The sequence below is a fragment of the Filicampus tigris genome, chromosome 22 (genome assembly GCF_054856515.1).
Source record: "Filicampus tigris isolate MCC_2025a chromosome 22, RoL_Ftig_1.0, whole genome shotgun sequence".
NCBI lineage: Eukaryota > Metazoa > Chordata > Actinopteri > Syngnathiformes > Syngnathidae > Filicampus > Filicampus tigris.
Window position 1 is genome coordinate 9,163,742 of NC_141238.1, and position 13,215 is coordinate 9,176,956.

Below are 13,215 nucleotides of genomic sequence, written 5' to 3' on the forward strand. Positions count from 1 at the left end.
TATGTAAATGTGTTTAATATTTTAATGAATACAAAAAATAGATTGAAGTTCATTGAGATACAAAGTCCAATATATAGGAATGTCAATAAGAGCCTTGAACGGATTGCAGAAGTAATGGTTGTAAAACTTGGTGTACTAAACAATTTGAGTCGTGATATTTAAAAACCTGGAAGTGTAGGCATTTTACTTTGAAGGTGTAAGATCACATGACCCGAGTCGGTTGAGCTGGTACTGTGGAATTGTGGGAGTGTGGGAGACTGATGGAAACAGGAATCAGCAGAGAGATATATATACACTCAACAAATCACAAAGCAAATATGGGAGCTTTTCATTCAAATCACCTCATAGAATTGCCTATTTGCATCAAAGTTTCTGTGTTGAAAACAGCTCAAAAACTTTAAAAGCAAACAACAATCTTACCAACAAATCACTTTAAGCTGACATGTTGGAGTTGAAACCTCCGAACACTGCTGCACACTTTATTTATTTCAGTTATTATTTGGCTATTGATTTGTATTTAAATATGTAACTATTTCTACATGTATTCAAATATTTCAACACGTATCTGTGGCTGATGTCAAGTGGCGGTCCAAGTTTGCAAACCTTTTTCCGCTCAAAATCTTGTGTCGAGAGGGAGCCTACGACTTCCCCCAACTTCCAGCAATCCCTCCGCTTCGCAAGCCACACACAAGACGGACGACGACACAGCAGGCTTGAAGCTCTTCCAGAAAATCCAGACCAAGAAATGGGGCAAAAAAAGTCAAGGTTGAAATCATTACATGCATGTCAAAATAAAGACGTTGAGAATTTAAATAAGATGAAATAAATATTAAGATTAATTAGACTTGGATTAAAAAGGATTTGAAATAATGACAAACAATGAAGATTGAAAAAAAAATTGTAAAATACTTCAATGAAAGGTGAAATTATTTCATAAATATTGGAATATTTCAAAAGAAAGTAATACAAATATTGAAATAGTTAAATATTAAAACGTAAATGACTATCACAATAAATATTGAAATCAACAAGTGGAAAATTATTCATTCAATACTGAAATATTTAGATATTGAAATGACTAGACAAATAATAAATATTGAAGTAAATAACGGAATACTTGTAAAAAGAAATAGCGAAATATATATGGAAGGATTAAAAAAACATCAATTAAATATTGAGATATTTAGATTAATATGTTAAGTTTTGAAACATATAAATTATTTTTTAGATAATATAATACATCTTCAAATAAACAGTGAACTATCCCCCTCAAAATATGAAATATGCCCCAAACCTTTGGGGCACCGGAGCCTCACAGCTACCCAGCAAGTCATTCAAGCAGCAGCCACGGTTGCCGACGGGGAGTCCTTTTGAAATGTTTCAACAATTCTATTACAAACAGCAAAACAAGGTATTTTTATCAAGAAAAAAATGATACTGATAGTGCATCAAATATGTTTACTAAATGTAACATGGCGTGGTTCAATTTGCAGGTAGATGGTGACATTTATCGGTGACTTGATGAAAGTGCTCCACACACGCTTCACCGCCTCGGCCTAATTTTCAGCAGCCAATCATATTGCAGCAGGGCGTGTCCTGTATGACTTCCGCCGGATGTCTACTGTGCACGGTTTTTCCTTCCAGAACAAAACACGCTCCACTAAGTCATTCTTATCGATTTAGTGCTGAACCCACTGCATCAAGTCTTTGTGTCTGGATGACCTCGCCTCGGCGCGTGTTGATGCTTCTACGCCTTGTTATCTTATTTTAGCTTATCTTATCTTAGTTTAGCTTATCTTAGTTTAGCTTAGTTTATCTTAGTTTAGCTTAGCTCGCTAACAAAGAGAAGCACACGACTCATCGTCAAACAGCGATCAAGAAGTGCGCATTTGTTGAGATTGTCTTGTGGAGATGTGTGCAATGACGACAACAAAGTACGAGGAGGAACTTTGTGGAATAAAAGAAGAGAACGAGCAACATCTTCAACTGCCGGCTGAAGTTTGCAAGCAGCCTCGTGTTGTGCTAGACGGAGCAGGTTTGTACACTTCTTATTATCATTTGCTCGGTAAATAAAAAGTTTCTATCGTTAAAAATATGCACGTCACATGTTTGTATTTCAACGTCTTTATCAGTGTATGGTAATGACGGTCAGGTGAAGTTGTTCAAGGTTTTTGCCACTTTATTTTTATTCATTGCCTTCTAGGTCTGTTTATCCATTTGTTTAAGCCAAATGAAATCAGCCCAGAAAATGTGTGCCAAAGATGAACCATTCGGGGGAGATGGTAAATGGGCTATCAATTGTATAGCGCTTCTCTACTCACACCTCATTTACCTACTGATGACGCAGCATCAGGAGCAACTCGGGGTTCAGTATCTAAACCCCATATCCCCCTCCCCAGTATAAAATCAAACTGAATATTTAACATATGCCATTTTCTGGGCTTTATATCTTGTTCAATCCATTCCAGTGATGAAACGGGACTGTATAGAAAAGCACTTTTTTTGGACCACAGAGGTGCAGGAGGAGATTCACCTCCACTGCCGAAAAGTACCCTCTGCCTTGTTAACATTGACCGAGGATGAGGAAAATTTGTTGGAAGCCTTACCGTTAACACTGTGGTCACAAGGACCATCAGATGTAGGTCTCATAAAGGGAGCATTGCCGGTTCAAATTAGGCCCACAACTGAATACAGGCCCTGTGTGCGTCAATACCCGTTAAAACCAGACGCACTCGAGGGAATAAGACCGCTGTTAAATGATTTACTAAAAGCGGGAGTGATTATAGAGTGTGGTAATGCTCTGTGCAATTTTCCTTGGGAAAAAAGCTCCCCCATCCACTGGTTGGAGGTGGATTCAGGACTTGCAGGCTGTCAATGCAGCAGTCCTCCAACGTGCGCCATGTGTGCCTCTGATCCACATACACTATGAAATAATTTGAGGCCAGATGACACTATTTTTACTGTGGTGGACATTAGTAATGCATTCTTCTCTGTCCCGATGGCAGAGGACAGTCAATTCTGGTTTGCATTCACTTTTGGAGGGAAAAAGTATACTTTTACTCGATTACCGCAGGGATGTTGTGAAAGTCCAACCATTTACTCCCAAGTAATGACAGCTAGCATGGCTAAATTTAACCCTCCGGGGGGAAGTCAAATTATAGTCTATGTCGATGATGTACTGGTGGCATCAACTGATTTGGACACTTGCAAAAAAGCTACTGTTGCGTTGCTGCAACATTTGGTCAACGAGGATCATAAAGTAAGCAAAAATAAATTGCAATTGTCTAAACGACAAGTAAAGTACTTAGGACATAATTTGAGTATGGGGAGCAGAACTTTGGAAGATAGAAAAGTAGCAGTGTACAGTATTGGTACGCGCTGAATCAGCAAAAGGATCATTCCGAACTATATAATTGAAACATTGTTCCACTTCCACTTCCGAATTTTAGAAATTTACCGCAACGTGTTTCCTCAAGGTAGATATTACGGAGCTTGAACGCTGAAATCTCTGAAATCTGGGATAAGCCCAAGCACTCCCCGCGTCCATTGTGAGGAGAAGCGGTATAGATAATGGATGGATGGATATCTGCCACCAGAAAAGTAAATTTCTCATCTTTTTTTTTTGTTTTCATCAAGACATACTCCTTGCACGCTTGCAGCTTTAATTGTAGTGCTAGAGAGGGCCTATCAGAAGCATTAATAGTTTCATATTATTCTGCCGCTTGTTGAACGTTCAGTCAGTCGCTTTGCTACTGCACCAGTTCACGAAGAAGTCCGCACTAGGGGGCCTAGCTTACTGCCGAAGGGCCTATCGGAAGGCAATTCCTAATTCCACATTGTTCTGCTATTTGTTCATTTATCAGTCAATCATTGAAGGATCCACAAACAAACCACACACTTGTTGACTGTGACAATTTTCAACCAATTCCGTTGTCGAGAAAGTTTCCGTTATGGAGCTCTTGACGTCAGCTCACTGATCCCCGCGTGTGTTCGTTATGCCAGGGGTGTCAAAGTCAAATGGACGGAGGGCCAAATAAAAAACTTTGCGACTAGCCGAGGGCCGGACTGATAGAATGTTCATTGAGATTTTTTAAAATGTCCAGATTGGATCGGGTCCTTCGCGCCTGCTGATGATGTCACGCTTTATATTTCTGTAATATATTTCTTTGCCTCTGCGTTTGTCACCCCCCTGGATGTTGTGTTTTTATCTTCGGACTTACTAAATAACAAATAAAATAAAGTACATTACTGCTACTTTTGCGAGGCAGCTCGTACGTCACTTCCGCTTCTGACCCGAGAAGAAGCCGCTGCCCGTCTTGTGAAACAAGATCAGCGGAAAGTTTGCCTTTCTCCTCTCTAACTGGAAACAATTTCCTGGTTGACTCGGGCTGCAAGATTGTATGAACTGTACATAATGTGAAGTAAAACGGAGAGGATCATATGATTGGTATGATTTCTCCAGCTGACCCAATTTAACAGCGGCAAGGTATGAATGTGGGTGCTCCTGTCAGAAAACAGTATTCCACTTGACACGTCTATTTATTGTGGTCTGCAACAACACAGACAAAGAATAACCTAGCAACATCATCCAATGCATATCCATTAGTTAACAATTTGCCTAAACATTACAATTCACTGTATTAAGCAATTTAACAGCCAAACAATACATACAATACACAGTCACACGTTTCATCACTAGAATAGTTAGCATACTAGCCGAAATAACTAACTAGTGTTCATCGTGACATCACTCACGAGAACATATCTAGGCTATTATGTACAGCAGTTACCTGACACGAACCTGACTTATTAAACTCACCTTTTAACATTTACACACAACAACAAACGTGGTGAAACACGGGAAATCTGCAACTACTGAGTTTAATGGCACAAACAAACTACTAGCTGTGTCGAAGGGAGAAAAAAAGAAAAGAAATGTCACTCGCTATCAACACTTGGCGCTCGAGGAGCATTCAATGCCTGCTCACAGTGTGGGACATCTCCGCACTACATCGAAACTCAATGAATTTATCAAATGCCAACAATTACTAATAGTAAACAACGTGAGATTTCTAGCATGAAGTATTGATTAATAAAGCGTGTTTTACTTTTATGAATAACTTTTCACCACAATCCGATTCTGAAAGCCACGAAGTGATGTGAAGTCTTCAGTCGGCACGTAGACGACCGAAGGACGATCCTCGCAAAAGTTGCGGTAATGTTCGTTATAACAACAGCCAGTAGGTGGCAAACATAGATGCAAAGAAATCTATTGCAGAAGTAGTGTAACGAATTGGGTTATCTGTGTTGTTGTCGAATTTGTGTCTTGCCAAGTTGTTTTGTTTCCGAGGTTAATGAATGCATCGTGCGGCTCGCTGGATGGGAGGGCATGTGAGCGAGAGTAGCGGAGGACGAAGAGGAGAGCCGTTGCTCTTTTTTGACTGAACGGTCGTCGTACTGTATTGGCGTCGGCTGTGGCCCACAGTAGCCGGTTGGACTAATAAAAAAGTGATAATTAAACTACGTCTGTGTTCTTGGAAGACGCTACAATATATTTTAAAGCGTGACATCATCGGCAGGCGCGAAGGACCCGATCACATCTGCTACTCACACCGGCTTGCTGCAGGCCGGATCTAATAATAAATCAATATCATCGCAGGGGTCCGACCCGCGGCCCTGGACTTTGACATATGTGGTTTACACAGTCATGCTGGCAGGATGGCCAAAGGATTTACAATGGACAGCAGTGATAAAATGAGCATTTATCAGTCAACGTTCTGTCCAAGTGAATTCACATCTCACTTTGATGTTCATTCCCCTACTTTATTACTTTTGAAATACTATTTTGCAGCGCTGGGCATATCGCCTATGTGACGGCTGGACCATTCTGCTTATGTGGATTTTTAGTAATATGTGGACGCAAGTGTGCAAAAGCAATATAAGGTCTGATACAACTTGAACGAAGCGGTGCCTGGGAACTCAAAAGATGTCGTTTTTTTTTAGGATAATGGACAAAGCACATTCTGTTTAAGAAGGAGTTTATTTAGTTACCAGTTTACCAGTTACCATTTTATTTGGCTTTTTTCATAGTTCTGTTGACTTCTTGAAGTCCCTTTTTGAAGATAACACTTTGATTTTTTCTCCTCAACTGTCAGAATCTTTTTAAGTGCTACTGGCACTGACTTATGGAAGTTTGAATACATAAAAGAAGGCGGATTTTATGTCCGCCTATTTTTTTTTCTTTTCCAAAAATCTGCATGGAAAATTATATAAAATAACACAACAGGATTACAGCTCAAAGGATCCTCCAATTCCATTTAAAATCTGACAATAATACGACAGAAAATGAGCATTTTACACAAGTTTTACTAAGGGGATGTCCAGGCAAACCAAAAGTGTGCCATCTGTGTGTTCCCATTCAACCATGTTCACACACGTAGGGGAAAAGGCTGCTATTGTGGAATGCTTCAACAATCATGAGTTCTAATGAAAAGTAAAACTTGGCGCTATCATATTCTACATCCAGATTATAAAAAAAAAAAAACGCAAAAAAATCAAAGAAGTTGACGCGATATGACGTGCGCTCTGACGCACAGCCCTGATGTCGCTGGAGGCGGCTTTGAAAGTGTGTGTTATCCAAGTTACCCACAGTGTTTGTTTTTGTTCAAGTTTCCGTGGGTTTTTTGAAGAATTTCATTGGCCGTTGAATGCGTCAATCACCGTCTTAGCAAGTTTGGTTGTGGCTGCAAACATAACTGACGAATCGTCCATATGCAGGGGTGGTACTATTTACGCATGGGATATGTTCATTGGCTGTTGTTGAACTCCTGACACGGGAAATATTCGTTTATTGGATCAAGTAAGCAACTAAACATGTATGTATGTATGTATGAGTTGTAAGTAAAAAAAACTGGGGGGCATTTCCCATCCAAATGTGCACGTCTCATTTCGACTTCAGTCTCTGTAAATATCCTGACTGGTGTTTAATGCCTCGCCCGTCCTAACCGTGATCAGCAAAGAAGCAGTGTTTTTTTTTTTAAGAAGCAGTGTGTGCTGGTTCTTACCTATGTACCTCTGCTGACTTCCACATTTCCTCATAAAATCATACATTTTGAACGTCTTATGGACTGCACGCTAACAATTTCGTTCTGTCTGGTCTCGTCACCGAAAATTCATGCACGTCACGTCATGTTTTCGTCATCAAAGAGCCACGTTTAGCTCGTCATCGTCTCGTTATCGTCATGAAAAAAAGGGGCGTTAACGACATATTTTCGTCATCGTCATCGTTGTTGACGAAAACAACACTGGTTTTATAATACATACAAGTCACTTCCTGCAAGTTGTCAACCACAGGTCGATTAGAAAATAGGTTTTACTTACTCATTCCGAGTGTTTCCGAACCTCATGGAAGCTTGAAGAATCGTGGCTCCAGCCATCGGAAGTGACGTAGATATAGCTAAACCGCTCGCTACACCATAGATTGTACAATTTCCATGCGCTACAAACAGCACATTCAATGGCGTGGGATGTTTTGGAATGAGAGGAAAAAGATGTAGCTGAGGGGGCGCGAGATTCAAACGGCAGACGAGGTTCTAGAGGGCTACAGAAAAGTTTTCAATGTTTGCACCCTGACCTTTGATAGGTCACACCAGAACCCACACTGGTGAGAAACCTTTTGCATACTCACATTGTGGACAAAAATTCGCTTGTAAATTGACGGTTTAAAAAATGGACAATTGGGTGCCGAATTCTTGGAAGCTATCATTATTTTTTGCTTTTGCAGTGCTTAAATGTTAGTGAGGTTAGTACACTGTCATAGATGCAGTCGTGCTAATCATTTCTTAAAGGGGCTCATGTATATACGAGGCCAGTGCCGCTTTTGACGGGAGTCACCACTCAAAAAGGTGCACAAAAATGCATCAGTAAGTGAATTTGCAAATGGCGAACAGCACGTCGTAATCCAAAATTAACTGGCTCTCATAATAACCTTCATCCTAAATATGAACTATAATAATACCATGTGCGTTTGTCTTCTTGTCTTGCAGACATCAGTGAATATGTTCATCCTCGCATTAAAGAGGAAGAGGAGGATGAAGAGAGCCGCCAATTTAAAGAGGAAGAGGAACAGCAGTCTCCTTCCGTAATGAAAGAGGAGGTACCAGAGATCCCTTGCCAGAAAGAGGAGGAGGACAAGGATATCTGCAAGTCGCCATCGACTCATGTATCTTTGAAGAGTAAAGATGAAGGTCAAAGTGAAGTGAGCAGAGGGGCGGAGCCTCCAAGCAGCAGCTCATGTCAACACGTGACAACAGAAGGTGATGTGGACCACTGGGGAGGATCACAAGGAGACGGCCCCCGACCTCTACTATCTGGTAGTGACGAGACGTCATCAAATGATGATGATGATGATGAAGAATGTGAAGGTGATATGACATGTAACAATGACAACAAATGCTGGAAATGTTCTAAGTGTGGAAAAAATTATCCCTTCAAGAGACGTTTAAAACATATGAGAATACACTCCAAACCTTTTTCCTGCTCAGTTTGTGGCCAAAGATTCTCTCGGGAGGGACACTTAATAGGTCACACCAGAACACACACTGGTGAGAAACCAGTTGTTCACAATGTGGCCAAAGATTCTCTCTTAAGTCATTCTTAAAACTGCACATAAGAACACACACTGGTGAGAAACCTTTTGCATGCTCAGTTTGTGGCCAAACATTCTCTCAGAAGGTAGGCTTAGTACGTCACGTCAGAACCCACACTGGTGAGAAACCTTTTGCATGCTCAGTTTGTGGCCAAACATTCTCTCAGAAGGGACACTTAAGACGTCACACCAGAATCCACACTGGTGAGAAACCATTTTCCTGCTCAGTTTGTGGCAAAATATTCTCTCAGAAGCACAGCTTAGTAAGTCACACCAGAACCCACGCTGGTGAGAAACCTTTTGCTTGTTCAGATTGTGGCCAAAAATTTTCTCTTAAGTCATTCTTAAAACAACACATAAGAACGCACACTGGTGATAAACCTTTTGCATGCTCAGTTTGTGGCCAAACATTCTCTCAGAAGCACGGCTTAGTAAGTCACACCAGAACCCACACAGGTGAGAAACCTTTTGCCTGTTCAGATTGTGGCCAAACGTTCTCTCAGAAGGGACACTTAGTAAGTCACACCAGAACACACACTGGTGAGAAACCTTTTGCATGTTCACGTTGTGGACAATTGTTCTCTCATAAGTCAAGCTTAAAAATACACACAATAACACACACTGGTGAGAAACCTTTTGCCTGCTCAGATTGTGGCCAACGATTCTCTCTGAAGGGAGGCTTAATAAGTCACACCAGAACACACACTGGTGAGAAACCTTTTGCCTGTTCAGTTTGTGACCAATCGTTCTCTCAAAAGGGAAATTTAATAGCTCATACAAGAACCCACACTGGTGAGAAACCTTTTGCCTGCTCAGTTTGTGGCCAACACTTCTCATGGAAGGTTTCTGTCAAGAGGCACAAGTGTGCTGGTGAAAACCACAATAATCAAGAATCTTAAGAGGAAGTCAACCCAAACATATGTTTTTCAAGAATATGTTCCCAGCCGGCCCACCAGTCGAACCAGTCGAAACACGGCAGTTACGACTGACCTGGCATTCTGATTAATTTTGCGTTTGTGGAATATCAGTTAAGCAGCAAAATGCAATCGTTTTTACGTTTTTAGCCATCTCTGGGGGCGGCCATTTTGTCTTCTGTCGACTGAAAATGACATCACAGCTGCTTACAACGACCAATCACGGCTGACCTGGTTTCTGAATCTGAGCCGCGATTGGTCGTTGTGATCAGTTGTGATGTCATTTTCAGTTGACAGAAGACAATATGGCCACCCAATCGGTAGTGCAAAACATAGGAAAAAGTAGTGCAAAGAACAAAACACACACAAAAAACAATTATTAATCTGTAAATTGTCTGAACTAGTGCAAAGAAATAACCATATTGTGCAACACCAATGACACATCATTTTCAAGTTGTTTGAGGTTGTGAAAAAGAATCATAAAAGAATGTGTAAATGGGAACCATATGCATGCTCAGATACTCTGATACCGCCCTGTTTATTTTCTCTGCTTCTCTCGATTTGGGATCGTAACGTCTTTGCTGCTCCAACACTGCTGCTCGAGATGGCTGCTGGTATTTTGGTGTCGCGCTCGTTGCAGCCGGTCGAATCTCCTGAGTCTCCTCAGCGTCGGTCTGGAGCTGTAAGAGAAACATCACACTTAGCAGAAGCAAATACTTTCGTATCTCGGTCTAGGGCAATTGTAAATTAAGTTAAAGCAGTCGATTGGGATGACTCGGGCTGCTAACGTTAGCAGCTAGCCCCATGTAACGTTACGTTTTGAACAAGCGCTAGCTAGCTAGCTAGCTAGGTCGGCTAATGCCCCGGTAATGTTACGTTACCGTTTAGGATGTAAATGCAACTCCATTTGGAGCAGACGTTGGCAGATAAAGCGCTGTTGGTATCGAAGTCAGTGGTTTGGTATCGGTAGTATCAATGCCACAGCAAGCTAGTATTGTATCCGTTCAAAGAGTTAAGTATCGAGTAAGTACTGAAATATCGGTATTTTTGACAAGCCTAGCCAGGATACACCCAAACATGAAAAAAGTCACAAGTCTACATATCACAGCGATGAATGAGTGGGAAAATGCACATTTCGGTAAATTACTGTTTTGTTATTCAACTTTATTCTGAATACGGTGGCCAATGTATGAGAATAGGTGTTGTCATGACGACGTCTTTTTTTCTCTCTCGCTGGGTGTCACTTCGTCAAACGTCGCATATCAAATGCATTTTTTCTCATTCTGATTCCTCTAGTAATTGGCAGTGGTACACCAGTACTTACTGCAGCTCAAAATGTCACATCATTTTGGAAAAACACCACAGACATTTAAATGACATAAATATTCCCAAAAATCAATGTAAGTCTATACAGAATTTTTTTGTCCTTTATTGTTAAATATTGTCATAGAACAGGGGCGGAGCCATAGGTGGGCCTGGGTGTGCCTGATTGACAGACTGCCCACCCAGTGGGATTCATGAAAAAAATATATCCTTTTAAATGGTTAGTAAATTATTATTGAATTATTTTTTAATTAGTGTTTCGTTGTTTTTTTTTTTATTTTATTGAATACTAAAAATTGCATAATTGTGGTTGTCTAAGGAAAATCCGAACTTAATATTATTCAGTTTGTCATTTTATTTGAATACACGATGTGTAGGATTGTGCTCAGTGAGAGAAATATTCAGCCCCACCCTGATTTTTCCAGGCCCACCCATTATCTACGTTCTGGCTCCGCCGCTGCCATAGAATATCATTATGTTTTGTAGAAGCTGTATTTAACATTTTAAAAGAGATGTTCACAAATGCTGTCTGGCCACCATTGGTCTGTGAAGCAAGTGCAGATTTAAAATATTTTTAGTAGAATATCATCAAATTATCGTTATCAAGTTTTTTGAAAAAAAATCTTTTTTTTTTTGCCCATATCGCCCACCCCTAGTTTACATTGATTTCCACTTTAAATGAAAATGTTAATGTTTAATAGCTAAAGTATTGAACGTGATAATTAGTTGCAAAATTTGCATTGTTTTATTCAATGTAGCATCTTTTATTTTAGCCACGTCTCTGTATCTACTAAAATCGTTTTTTTTTTTTCAATTGACACTGTTGGTCCGTTTTTAAGCAATGTCTGTGCAATGTACAATGTTTTTGTGATTTCCATATGAAGTAACTTCTTGATTGATTACATGGACTGTGAATAAACTTTGACTTTTGATAGGAAGGTGGGAAAGTGTACAAACAATTCTGCGTTGAATACAAATAAACTGTGAGTCTTTTTTTTAATCGATCAATAAGGCTGTTTATGTAGACTTTGGAGGTTTACTGAAGCTATTCAGTGTAACCCGACCTTATTTTATATTGTTTCTATTTTCATATATTTTTGTTCTTCTAAATTGTTTGCTTGATAAATGTTGTTTTAGGGATGTGTGTGTTCTATATCATCATGTTTTAGTTTACATGCATTAATTATTTTTGTTCGTCAAAGGCTTTTTATCTTCTGTTTTTTACGTGATCATTTAACTGGCCAGTGATTGTGAAATCAGGGTTTGTCCAGTCATCCTGGAAAAATTAAGGAAATTGAACATATGTTTCGAGTTTGCATTATATTAAATGAAATATCCAATAAACCAAGCAAGCAAATATCGTTCATTGTTTTATTTCGCTTCAAAGGAAATATGAGCATCGACGTTCAAATACGTTTTGAACGATGACTCCATCCTACGTCACATCATTCACTGATTCACAGAGGTCCACTTTTACGAGACTTCATGGCCACCCCCCACCCTCCTGCTGCTGGGGCAGACCATTACCCGGGGCGCGCGGCGTGGTCAATAGACTATATGCGCGGAGTGGTGTGACGTTGTGGTGAAATCTCATAAAGGCATCGCCCTTTACGCTCATACCCAGCGCCATTGTTTTGAAGCCGTTTTACTTAATAGAATTTCTATCAATTGGCAACGTTTTGAGGTAGCTTGGGGGATTATTGTTATGTGTATAGTTGGCATCATGAAATGTCATCTGACATAGCAACCTACAAAGACTTATATCCCTTCTCTCACAATTAGAGGACTTGAGACTTTGAACTGATTATGCGATGTGTAATTCCCAATTTGGTTTTTGGTTAACCTGTTGGCTAATATAAAGCCATTCATATAGATTCAGATCCTTCACTTGATATATTAGTGTAAGAATTGCACAAATAAACATATTAGGAATTCGTTTTGTAGCTATAATAAAATATCTCCACGAGGTCAATTCTACGGGAACACAGAATTAAATGGCATAAATTGGCATAGAACACGGTTATGCCCCCTTCAATTCTGCATCTCAAACACAGCAAGAGAGCCTGAATTTAAAATACTACACAACATTTATCCTTGCAATAATTCTCTTTCCAAGTTCACTAATATAGATGATAACTGTACCTTCTGTGGAAGTCAGTCAGAGACAATTTTACATTTATTTTGTGATTGCCCTATGTCGTCCAAATTTTGGAGAGAGTTTGAAAGATATATACGTGAAAAAAAATGGTCCTACTATTACAATTTCTGTAAAAATATATTGTTACAAGTTTTGTACATAATGACAGATTTTTGTCCTTTGTGGTCAATCTG

General features: G+C 39.8%; 1 pseudogene across 1 annotated transcript; it reads left to right on the top strand.

Moving 5' to 3' along the window:
* The first annotated feature begins 1,656 nt into the window (after positions 1-1,656).
* Positions 1,657-9,816, top strand: LOC147126884 (uncharacterized; annotated as a pseudogene). The gene is made up of 2 exons (XR_015084668.1): positions 1,657-2,035; positions 8,046-9,816. The product of XR_015084668.1 is annotated as an uncharacterized LOC147126884 (transcript).
* Positions 9,817-13,215: the final 3,399 nt, after the last annotated feature.